The 12,209-nt window shown below is 37.7% G+C and overlaps 1 protein-coding gene across 9 annotated transcripts in view; it reads right to left on the bottom strand.

Moving 5' to 3' along the window:
* The window catches only part of PHF21A (PHD finger protein 21A), a 125,034-nt gene that overhangs the window by 98,480 nt on the left and 14,345 nt on the right, over positions 1-12,209 (bottom strand). The window contains exon 1 of one of the 9 annotated variants that reach the window (XM_059473519.1): positions 6,570-6,591. The exons of the other annotated variants lie outside the window; for them this stretch is intronic. The gene's annotated coding sequence lies outside the window, so the exon portion shown is untranslated. Of the gene's footprint in view, positions 1-6,569; positions 6,592-12,209 lie in introns of those variants that run through there. 9 annotated transcript variants of the gene reach the window in all.

Raw genomic sequence — 12,209 nt, 5'->3', positions numbered from 1 at the left:
TAGCTAGAAGACTCAATACAGTTTAAAAGGCCATCTCTAGTGTAAAGATAAAACCACTTCACAAGCTGATTCTTAAAATATTCACCAAAACTTGCCATGGCACCAAACACATGTAAACAGTTGACAATTACCCTCTTAGCTCTTGTCCTGTGACTACAGCTCCATTGGGCATTAGTAATTCTTCCTGAACGCAGACTTTCCTGGCATCTTGGGGGTGGGATGGAGCATGAAATCACACTCTCTGGCAAAATTATAAACTACATTTGGCCTAGTAGAAAATTAGTACAAACATGTTTTAAAATCTCAGAATCATCTCTGTCACTTGAGCAGATTCAAGAGATATTGCTCTACACTTTTTACCTGTGCATAAACCCCTCATCTTTGCACAGTCTGAGCCTATCTCTTGAATCAGAGAAGACTCTCTAACCTATAACCATTAGTGAGCCTGGCAGATGTTCTTTCTGACTAGGTATCAAGGACTCCCCATTTAACCTAACATTCACAAAATTACCATCAGTAAAATTCTCCTTTTTTGTACCCAGACACCAGTGTACAGGGACGTTTTAGCATTCCAAGTTTCGTATTGCAGAATCACTATGCCTCACTTAGCTCAGTGAGTTACTTTTCACCAGGTTCTAGATACACACAAAATAATCCTATGTGCAGTGTGGCTAAATTCTTGCTCGTGTAAAAGAAAGTTGTATGACCCGGATTTTTATTTCAGTGAATTATTTTTTAGAAGGACTGTTTAGCTAAGCACACACCAAGAGTACTAATAAGGTCTGTAAGTTTATCTTTTACTAGCACTGCAACAGCAAAGTTTCATATTTGAAGTGGGGAGCTGAGGAATCTTCCACAAAATTAAAATATTTATATGATGTAAAGGTATAAATTAGCAGAAGGCAGAGTTTGGCATTTGTTTCTAAAAATGTTTTGCTGCATTATTTGATATTCCATAAAGTTGCTGGAAACATGGGTAATTTGGGATTTTTTTAAACATTGTTTAACAATTTAACTTCAAAAATATGTCAGTTAATCTGTAAAGTCTTAAAACTGTAATTTTTCTTTTATAATTATTTCCTAGTATTTACAAAGTATATATACCACTGGGAAGGAAAATAAGATGGAAGGTCAACAGAAAATGGAAGGAGCTGCTCCCTCCTAGTTGTAATAGTGCAATGTTTGGGTCTCAAAACTTGCAAGAAATGTAAAGGGAAGTTATTTGAATGTCTGTGATTTACAGTTTTGTTTTTTAATAGTATGTCTAGTAAAATCAGTTTATTAACCTATATTGTTCTTAACCTGTGTTGCAAATTTCTTATTCCAGTTCCTGAGAAGTTCCTGCCCTCCTTCCATACTTCAGAGACACTGGACTACTTGGGAAAAAGGGGAGGAGAGGCAGTTGAGAGAAGACTCTTTCTAGAAAGAATACACATGATAAATCCTAATAAGAGATTTAACAACCACAGATGCAAGGAACTAGAAAAAATTAAGAAAACTCTACCTCAGTACCTATTAAACTATTTTTCCCCCTGAAATTTCATTAAGAAGGGAGGGATCTCTGATTTCTAGTTTTAACCTTTTAAACATAAGGAGAAATTCCTTATTGAGTGCCAAACCCTTTTTCCCCCTCCTAGCAACCCACTTTATCTTGGAAAGAACTGGCCTGTGGGAATGATACATTTGTGAGGCAGAAGTGCCTTAAGAATTTTAGGATGAGGTCCAGGATACAAAAGGAGATTATCTGGGCAGTGTTGTATGAAATGCAAAACTAGAGGTACCTCAGACTATCACTGGAAGTGCAACTGCACTTGTGATGGAGAGAACCTCAGGTATGTGCACGTCCTGCTTGTACAGACTATTCTTTGAATTTTATGTGTCTGCCAGAGACATTCAGAGGACACCAAAAAAATGTCAGAAGAGCAGCCCAACGCCTCAACGACACAGCCGTGACACTCAAGGACAGCCCTGGCCCTCCATTTCCACGGGGAAAGAGGTGCCGTTAGCGCAGTCGGCCAGCAGGGGGAAACGCCAAATAAGTGAAGGGAAAAAAAAGTTAAAAGAGGAAACACTAAACATGAGGAATAAAATTCGGCAAACCACACACATCTCCTCAAATGAGATGGAAAGAAGAGATTCCGCTCTCGGAGAAGGAAAATAGGATATAAGAAGCATTCTTTCAGAATTTAGAGAGGAAACAGTGAAAGTGCAAGTCCAAAACACAAGCAAGTAAAGGCAAGCTTTCAGTTTTGTGTTAGCACAGAGTGACTGCAAATCAATTCAAGTCTTCTTACATCTAGCGTTTTGATGAAAAGCAAAATATTGTGACTAAACAAGTGAGAGGACTAAGCTGACAGATTATATATTTTAAAGGATTATTTGACATGAATGCATAAACTAATTTATTTAAAGTGAGCACATATATCCTAGAAGATCATTCTGCATTACAGAAGACTTGATATTACATTTATACAGAATCGCAAGAGTCTGGACTTTTTTTTCCCAAAGAAATTTCAGAACAGCAGGGCTCCAATTAGAGACCCTGAATTTCCTTCTACTTTATAAATATTACCTATGCAGTATTACCATGCTTACGAAGTATAGTGAAAACTACACAAAGCGAGTGTTGGTTAAGTGAATAAATCTGTGTTAAATGCACTTTGATAAAGGGCAACTTGCATGTAAGAGACAGGAAACAGACACAATTCCAAAATGTGTTTTAAAATTAAGAAATAAAAAGCAAAATGCGATAATTTGTTGAACAAAAATTTAACAGGCATTTGCAATGAAAGAAAAAAGACATACCCTGCAATCACAAGGGCTTTCTGTTTAAAATATCACTGGCTGAGAATCACAAGGAGCAGCAGTGAGATTTTCAGTGACAGATTTAGAGAGATTAGCTACACAAACTTCTACTGATGTTACTGCTCCACAAATATCTGACAGAAGCAAGTACACATGTAATAACATACAAACATTTAAAAATGCAGGTGTATTGTGATTAGTGATTGTATGGCAGGGTACCTTAAAACAACAGGTAATCTTTTATAGTTCTGTATTTATAAAGTTCTTTCAAAATCAGATGCTGTAAAGTTCTTACAAAATCAGATGCTGTATCTTCAGTAAAACCCTTGTCTCAATGTGTCCATGAAAGCTAAATGCAGTTTGCCAAGCATGCACAAGGAAAGTTTAGATTACTAGTATATCAACAGACCTAAGTGAAGCCTAGATCTGCTCAAAGTTTATAGTTCTACCTTCAGTTTCTTTCTTATTATTTAACCTGCAGGCTAAATAACACTCCCAGAGTCAGCTAATCTAGCTGGCCAAGGCACCCTCCTTCATGTCCTCTTGCAGCCGAGAGGTCCTACCTACAGCAGTCCTCACTTTCTGGGGGGAGTGGTGGGCGAGGGGATGTGCCACACTCCACAAAAAGTTAGTGATTCACAGATTGGTGTGGAGAACATCATATCATGCACAAGCTTCAGCAGTAGAAGCACTGTGCTGGCAGCACAAGGGAGACTTTCCTTCCTTTTTTCAGCAGTTATCAAGTTCCACTGTGCTATACTGGGTAGAGGACTGTGCACTTTGCTGATTCTTTTTAAATAAAACAATCATCAAGAAGTGACCTTTCACCTTCCCCACATGGTCAGAAATTTGGCTTGTGAGCTACATTTTCAGTGACAGAGTCACATTTGAACATCCTTTTCATTTTGAAACTGGAAGACCCACAGAACAACTAGGGGTAAAGATGAATCTGAGTTTGGCAGTCCCGAATTCTTTCTGTTCTGCTTGTTACTCAGGCAGAATAGAAATCACTATTATTTTCTGTGTAACCTCATTATGGCACAGGCATTCTTTAAATACTAAGATTAAGCCCACCTATGCTGACTTTGCTGTGGTCAACTTTCATGTCAGTATACTGCAACAGGTACTGGTCCCCACTTAGTCTGTCAAAGTTCGTGTAATAAACTGGACTCCTCAATTTAATTATTTCATCACATGTGCATTAAAAAAAAAACATTTAATGTATATAAGGTACAGTAGATAAACTTGAAAATTAGCTGATAATGCACATTCTTGTATTCTGTACTTTATGATACTGAAAAATACTTGAAAGAATATTTGTAAGAATATAGGAGTTCATTTCATGTGATGTGGATCTTCCATTCTAACAGGAAGCAATATAGCTCAAAATGAGAAACTTCACATAAATTCTTGCCTTTACAACATTACAGATCACTTGCTCTAATATGCTAGGCTTCTAAATTATTGCCAAAAGACAATATGAAAATGATTTGCTGGTGAACAGATGTTCATATGAAAAAAGTATCAAAAGAACAATAATTTGTTTCTTAATCGGTCTTCAGATTTTACAAACAAGACAAAAAATGTAATGCTCACCTGCTAAAATTGGGGTTTTTTTCTAGAATGTATACAATTCAATTTGACCAAGTTCTTTGTAAAACAGTCTCAGACTTCTGTTGATTCTGTCGGGTGCTCTGGACTCTGAAAAGATGGCTGGGACCCTCTGCTGCTGCCAGACAGGTATCACATTTTCCTCTCCTTTTGGCTACAACATCTAAGTACAGCCTGATTGCATTTAATAAAATGAGAGTGGTTTTAACATTTGCATTTGGTTTGCTTTTTAGCCAAACTTATTTCAATTTCACCAGCTATCATTTCTTTAAACCATGTTTTCCTTTTAGCATTCCTGATCTCCTGAGCACAGAGACCAGCAAAGAAAGATAAAAAAAAGGAAAAAAAACCAGCTTGAGACACTCCAACAATAAGTACTGTATTCCCTGTGTAGAGATTAATTAGATACAGATCAATAAGGTTTCTATGAGTTTCTAGTTTTGTGTGCTGATAAATTATGATAGAGTATGTAAAGGTATCAATGTGTTTCACACACAGTCTAAATTAAAATCCAGTAAACAGAATTAGGTAAAACATGCTTGTTTCAAACTCTGAATACACCAGAATATGAAAAGCTCATTTCTCTCCCCCTCCATCCCAAAATAAAAGCGTGAGCGAGAAGGGATTTCATGACATTCTTAGAGCAGTGAGAAGCGAAGTCAGAGGCAGCGCTGGCGCCCAGCACGCAGGCTGTGCACACTCCCAAGTACGTCACGCTGACAAAACGCTGCCGAGCGATGCCTTCCCAGGGCCTCCAACGCGCTGTCGCTGGGCCTAAATCAGGTAGCTCTGTGTGCAGGGCTGCTGCACATGAGCAGGAGTCCACCCCTTCTCCCCATTTCCCTTAGATTTAACTACCACATTGTTCCAGCATCAGCTTTTTCTCTCTGCTTCCTTCAGCTGTAATGACCGTATTTAAAAAGACAACAGCATCACAATTTACGGTGAAAGATTCGGCCCTAATTTTTTCCTCCTTAACTAGACCAGCTCCCCTGTAGCTTCTGAGCCATTGTCAGCTGTTGTTTTTTGTTCCTTGAATGCAACAGGACTTGGCCTGCCAGGCTGCATCACTGTTTTCACAGCACACCTCTAAGAGGAAGAAAATCTCCTCTTCCCTGCTTCCTGCTGAGCACTGTGAATATTTGGATTTTTCCTTTCTCCCAACAGATACACAAGTCCAACACTGTTGAATATTCACATATTCCTCTCTTTCAACACCAATTCCTTCTTTCCCTGTTTATTTTCATACAAAATCATTAAATGAAGGTCTAACTAAGCTGTGGCCCAAGTACCTCAGAAGTTTTTATAGAGAACTTTATTCTTCTGCCAAGGTAGTCCCATTCTGACAATTACATTGAGCCATTTACTTTACTTAATGCAGCATTTTCCTGCTCTTAGGATTTCTAGTCTATCCCATAACTCTGCAACACTCATGTTCAGGACAAAGAATTTTGTTTCTATAAGCCATGAGCTTTCTCATTCAGGCAAGATGGAATAATGGTGAGATAAACTCCATATTTTCTCATAGCTTTACCCTGGATGACACTCAGGTGAGCTACTCAATGCAACACAGCTTCATGGGACTGACACAAAACTACTGGAGAAACACAGTAGTATCAACTAAAGTATAGATGAATTCCCAAAATTCATCTTCACCAAGCCAAGCAAAATGGAGTAACCTTCTGGAGGTCAAACATGTATCAGAATACTGCATTAAATAAGGAAATACACACAAAAAAAAACCTTTAAAAATCATTAAGACTTAAAGGTAAGTATAGAGATGCAAACTTTACCTGAACACTGGAGGCAAAAAATTGACTCAATTTTTTTCTTTATAAAATGTAATTCTACACACAGAAAAATATCAACAGGAAACCTAAAATACCACCAGTTTGTTTCTTCCAGGGAAAGAATCAATTCAAACTCAATTCAAAGATTTGTCTAGGCAAAAGTAGAGTTTCCAGAGTATATGCAACTTTAAAAATATATATATATATATATATATATTAATTTAAACAGTGATTTAACTAGTTCATTGCAGTGGAAACCCTGACAACACTTCAGAAAACATTTATGATAGAGTTCCAATGAACTATTAGACAACAACCTACACAAAAAAAGATGGACAAGTGAGAACAAGTTTTTATACACACCTTGGAAATACCTGTTTTCTATCCTCCATTACAGACTTGTTTTCTGATCTTAGCAGCTGTTTCCTTCTCTCTATTCTGCACAATATACCTCAACTAAATTACAACTTTTGTTTCAGTCCCTTGTCGTTCAAAAAACACCTGCCCTGGAAGGAAGGAAAAGAAGGATGGTACCATTCTCCACACTCTTTTCAGTCCCCTCTGCTTAAAAAAACATACATGCTTGTTCCAGACAGAAGGTATTTAGGTTCCCAAAGCCAAACAAGAGCATTTTAAAGTATTCTAAACTCAGAGGTATTTAATGTCTCAGAAGTCACTCCCAGTGAATAATAGTCCCTCTTGTCATTTTAACCTGTGCTAAATGGCATATTTTCAAATCATCTACTGGAGAAACAGTAAGAATTTCAATTATTTCCACCCTTCCTATTTTCTCAAGTTGCATTACCAAGCACATAACATCTGGCACAAGTTCTGTGGGGGAAGAGGCTTGTACATCATCCTTTCATATACTCTACAGGCCCCAGTCTGGAAGAGGGCAAAAAGGCAAGAAATACATTTTTGCTGAAGAGGACAGGAATGGCTGTTTACTAAACAGACCAAAGGACCCTGGGATCAGCAGTAACATGTGTTGCTAATTTCTGAAGATCATGTGACTTGCCTCTGTCAAGTCACCTTCCAAATACAAAATAACAATATCTGATTTATAACAATGCAAGTATTTATTTCTTGGCTTTGTATGTTTTTAGAAGTGTCTATTCAGTAACACACAAAACCATGCTGAGTCCAATTAGAGACCGACACTAAAGTAAGTTTCAGCTGCTTAACTTCATGAGCTACAAAGCCAAAACACAACATTCAGTCTTCTCATTCATGAACATCAAAAACTGTCAGTCTTACTTTTCAAAAATCTTCAAAGTTCTTATTCAAGCATTCAAGGTAACAGCAATTTTTATGAATTAAACTTTTTGTGGTTATTAAGTTTCTGCTGCAGTCACACAGTACACTAGAGACTGTTCAAATTCTACAACAGCTTAATACTAACCTACTAAAAAAATATTTTTTCCACAACTTGCAAAGCATCACAAGCCTGCACCCACACAAGAGTACAAAGTGCTGTGGGCTTCTGAATACAATAATGTAAAATTGTAATTCAAATTACTAAAGGCAATTACAAATAGCAAGAAGTTGAAGGAGGATTGATTCCCCCAACAATAACATAAACCACCAAGATATCTGAATATTTGTATAATCTACGCACACTGAGCAAAACTGAAGTAAAGAATGCAATTCCTACAGCAGGTAAATCAGCACTGCCATGTGTTGCCAAGTTCTGAACTAGTTCATTTCAATATCCTCTGTCAGGTTACAGTCTGGGTGACAGATCTGCACGTTCCTACATGACACATTAGTCTCCTTGTCCTCTAGGCCAGGAGTCTTCTGGACAGAAGTGTTTCTTGTAGCCCTTCTTTCTACCCCCCAGATACAGGAATGAACACTCACTACTGTGTGAGCTTAATTATTTAACACCCAATCAATATTTAGAGCAGCAAAAGGCAGGTAAATTCATATATATAGAAGCATAATAATCAAAAGAAATATTACTTTCAAGCAGTACTTATTCTCTGAAAAGTATCTGTTCTAACAGATACTTGAACTGTCCTAACAGTTCAACTAGTTAATACAAACTTCCCCCATAATCAAATTAAGATATTCTAGCTAGACAAGGAGTAAACCTATGAAAGTTAACACCTGCCATTTGCTTGGCAAACTGCCTTAAAACTCATTGATATCAATGCTAGGTGAGTGAGAAGTTTCAAGTTTCAAACCAGAGTATCAAATAAAAAAAAATGAAATTCTACCCCAATAACAAAATGAGATGAGCAGGGGATTCTTGATATCTATTAAAAAATAATAAAAAATAAGCTGGTAATAGTAAAAACATTACAGACTTGGTTAAAAAGGGAAGACAAGGACTTTCACAAACTGGAAGAGAAAAGAACTGAAGAAAAGAGGCTGGAATGAGGCAGGATGTAGGAACAAATTATAGAGGCAGGAATGAATTATATCACCCTTTGAAGGCGATATAATTCATGATAGTGAGATTACAAAGCACTGGCCATTTAAACAAAAACCCAAAACACAGAAAACAAAACCACACACACACAAAGGAAAAAAAAACAACAACAAACCCCACATTTCTAAGGAACACTCTCTGCCAAGCATTCATATAAAAGATTGCAATCTTAATGAAATGAAGCTTTTGGACATCCAACTTCAAAGCAAATGAAAAGAGATCCTGGAAGACCTACATCTCAAATACCAAAATGTTCATACATCATATTGCAACAAAAACAAAAGTAAGCAAAGCCATTTGTATACCTCACACCACCTTACAGAATAAAAGTCATGAGAGGACCTACACAAAAGTAATAAAGAAAACACTGAACAGTCAAAGAGCAGGGAAGTTACCACAACAAGGATCAGGGTTAAGTCTGTGAACATTCTTTTAACTTATCTGGCAAATAGGAAGGTTGCACACATTGTGATGCTTTCCATCATTTCAGATAGTTGTAATTAAAATAAACTTCAGAGAGTTACAGGGGATCTGATAATACCAAATGACTGGCTTTCATTTATCATTTTGTTCTCCCAGGTCGAGAAGTGTAAAATAATACACTCAGAGGAAAAAATAATCTAGCTATAAAAGCACAACGATGAAGTGAAACTAGGCATGACTACTTACAAAAAAGATTTCAAGACTGCTGCAAGCAAACAGTTCAAATCTCAGCAGCGAGAAGTCCGAGAAAAGTCTCAGAAGGTAATAGAAACAGAACAGAGCAAAACCAGGGAACATTCTGCTGTGATGCACACTGCACATAATTCTGGCTACTCCACCTCAAAAAAGGAAGAAATAGAAATGGTACCGAGAGGAATGACAACAAGACAGTATGTTTAAAACAAATGAAACTATTTTTTTCTTGCACCAATCTATCTCACACACAGAAAATGCAGGTAAACTGCACAGAACTTGGTGCTGTGAAACACTGTGCAAGCCACAGATATTTATAAATTAGTTTAAAAAGGCAGAAAATTCACCTATAAATAGTTTGATGTTGCTATTCACAGTGCAATAGCCCAAATGTAGCTTCCATCTCAGACAGCAGCTAAACAACTGTCAGAAACCTACTGTTAATATTTCAGTGGCTGACAGAATGCACCCATTTCCTTCACTGTTCAGTCAGCTGCTGCTGCTAGGCACTGATAAAGGCAAGATGCTGGATTAGATGGACATTTGGTCCAGCAGAGTATGCTAGTTCCTATGTTTAATCACATTGAGCAGTCATACTGGTATATGTCTTGGTTTCTTTTGGAGATTGGTTTTCTAGTAAATAAACCAGGCTATAATTCAAGCACATAACATCACAAGCAGAAATCACAGCTTCTGAAGTGGACATCAAACTGGTTTGTGTCATATAATGCAACACTGAAATAAAGCCATAAGCAAGTATTGAAGGCTATAGAGCTTTTTTTGTTTTTATATAATCCACCAGACTGCTGAAAAATCCTCCTCCAAGCCCCTCACCAATCAGGGTGTCAATGGAAGGAGACTCAGGCAGTCTCTCCTAACTGAGAAAGACTCAAAGTTGGAAAGCAGCACTAAACATAAGCCATGGATGTTTGCTGCAAAAACTGCCAAGACCCATTTAAGACTGGCAATGATTTGGCATCATCCCAGCTGACCAGAGGGAAGATCTCCCGAACCAATGGACTAAAAAGGAACATGTAGATGAATGTCTGACTTCTCTCCAAGAAAACTGAACTTGTTTCAGGTCCTGCATGACCCTGGAAGAGTGCAGGATGCTCTCTGCTTTAATAAGGAAGTCTAGGTGAAAAAGTACTCCTGTCACAGAAAATGCATAAGCTCAAGCTGAGGCCCAGGACAAACATTGAACAGAATTCTGTTACAAGTATTGCTAATCCTGCTAGAAAGCACTGCCTAAACAATTTGGTGATTGTCTGCCTTCTCATCACTGTCAGCTTCCTTCTCTTCTGACAGATGAGCTTTTGAAGATAGCCAAACTGAAAGCCATGTAGGATAAACAAGCAGGTCTCAATCTGTGGGAAACAGAGAAGTTTCATTTTCTAAAGCCCAAAATTACAACAGGTCTGGAAAACAAAGCAAGTGTCCAGTATATAAAACCTTCCAGTATTGCTGTAGGCAGTAAGATGAAGATGAACATACCCAACAAGCTTATCTTTACCAGGAGCAAGCAACTATCGAGGATAAAAACATGCAAAAAAACAGAAGCAGCTTTATGAGCAGTCTCATGAACTCACAGATATTGCCTCAGTGAGATTATTGCTCATCTACACTGTTGAGAAAGCTGACCACAATCCAGTTTATATGAGAAAGATCCAGTTTACGTGAGAAATCCCTAAAGTCACATAAAAGGAAGAGAAAATAAGAATTTCAGGCAATGCTATTTTTCCCCTTCATTTCACATAGGAGCTATTATAATTTTGTTATTTAAATAACCCTCTCCTTACAGAATCATATAGATTGGTTTAGGGTTCTTTCATTTTGTTTTGCAGGGGGAGGTATTATCTAGACCAGTAATGGCATTGGAATTGGTCTTGCTGTAAGAAAACAGCAACACAATGCCCTTATCCTAGAGATGTTCGTGCAAACTGCACCAGCAACAAATAACACTACAAACTAACAATTCAAAGAAACTGGCACTCTTGTTTGTAGTTGGAAACTTTGGATTTACTATATGTTTTCTCACTCCATGCTGACGTAGGCTCAATGTTTCAGGTTGAATTTGTTGGTATCTGAGAGAAACACAGGAAGATATAATCATGTGTGTGTACTGAGTTTATTCATGCTTCAGTACTTCTGTTAATCATCCATGGGGCAACGTTTCTCTCTTCTCCATCCCACCAGCAAATCCATCAGACATGCATAATTTGTCTTCCTGATACATAACTTGGAAAGTTTTCTTCTCAAGTGATCCATGTTTCATTAAGAGTAACTTCTAGTGTACTCCCAACAGTTCCTCTCAAATCTTATTCACATTTTTTGCTCCCAATAAAAAACAAATGCTTATCCTTTTGCTCTCCTCCCAAGTTCTAGGTGAGTTTCCACTCTTCCCTCATATCTACTGATACTTCTTCAACTACTACACAGGAAAACTCTGTTGATTCCCATATATTCCAAAATATAGGCATTTTGATTCCTTTTACTCCCTTCTCACACACTAGGATGCACAGAGATGGAGGAAGAACTGGAAAACTGTACAGATACGTCCAGATTCATGCATACTTGCCTGCAATTCCAAGCCATTGGTCCTAGTGATGATGAAGGCTGATATTCCCAGTGCAATACAGTTCTCATGAAGTTGCATACTTCACATTTCCCTGACACTTCCACACAAAGCAAAACTGCTTTCTTTTGCAATACAAAGAACAAGAATTGAAAGTCTTCTCTCAGAGGAATGCAGTGCCAGTGAACAATGTCTCTTTGGATCTCAGTTTCTTTAATGCCAAGGCAATATACCCTGCCCTGAGATTTATTTTACAAACATTTCATTAAGCAGTGGTGATGCATGCAGGACTAATTGCACATGAACAGAAGCACGCCAA

The sequence above is a fragment of the Ammospiza nelsoni genome, chromosome 6 (genome assembly GCF_027579445.1).
Source record: "Ammospiza nelsoni isolate bAmmNel1 chromosome 6, bAmmNel1.pri, whole genome shotgun sequence".
Classification (NCBI taxonomy): domain Eukaryota; kingdom Metazoa; phylum Chordata; class Aves; order Passeriformes; family Passerellidae; genus Ammospiza; species Ammospiza nelsoni.
The sequence above is the reverse complement of the archived record's forward strand: the minus strand, read 5'-3'. Positions and strand labels throughout refer to the sequence as shown.